At 39.9% G+C, this 506-nt stretch overlaps 1 long non-coding RNA gene across 1 annotated transcript in view; it reads left to right on the top strand.

Moving 5' to 3' along the window:
- The window catches only part of LOC138041584 (uncharacterized), a 6,267-nt gene extending 6,020 nt beyond the window's left edge, over positions 1-247 (top strand). Inside the window, exon 3 of the long non-coding RNA XR_011130860.1 lies at positions 1-247. This exon is cut by the window's left edge and continues 341 nt beyond it. This is a non-coding gene — a long non-coding RNA (uncharacterized lncRNA).
- Positions 248-506: the final 259 nt, after the last annotated feature.

A 506-nucleotide genomic window follows, 5' to 3' on the forward strand; every position in this document is an offset into this window, starting at 1 on the left:
TCGGCCTATCCTTCATATATGAACGGGTGAAAGTCCTGAACAAACAAGAAAATTGGTCGTACGCGAACAGATAGATAGACTGAGATAGACATAGATAGACTGTGTTTATTAAGAAAAACATTGCTGTTAAAATACTGAATTGCGCCTCTTTACAAGTAAGAAATATAAGAAATGATTTAAAACTACTACTGTTATAAAATTACAAAGCGACTACTCTCAGAAATTACTTAAATGCTTCCCTCGCAATCTTAACTATGAATGAATTTGCAAATCTATTTGTCTTTACAAGAGGCGTGTCAAACCTCCTCTGCCTTCTCAGCTCATATGAGATAGAAACTGAGGGAGGCAGGAGGCTGGTAATCTTACTACGTGGATCATTAACAATAGACTTAAACAGGTGTTCTGTTAACTTTTCCTGGTGGGCCCTGATGGACTCAAGCCCTGCCAACTGAAGGGCGTCCGAGTAGTGCATCCTGGGAAAAATGCATGATAGGGCCCTCCTTTGC

This window comes from Montipora capricornis, chromosome 3, assembly GCF_036669925.1.
Source record: "Montipora capricornis isolate CH-2021 chromosome 3, ASM3666992v2, whole genome shotgun sequence".
In the NCBI taxonomy this organism is placed as follows: domain Eukaryota; kingdom Metazoa; phylum Cnidaria; class Anthozoa; order Scleractinia; family Acroporidae; genus Montipora; species Montipora capricornis.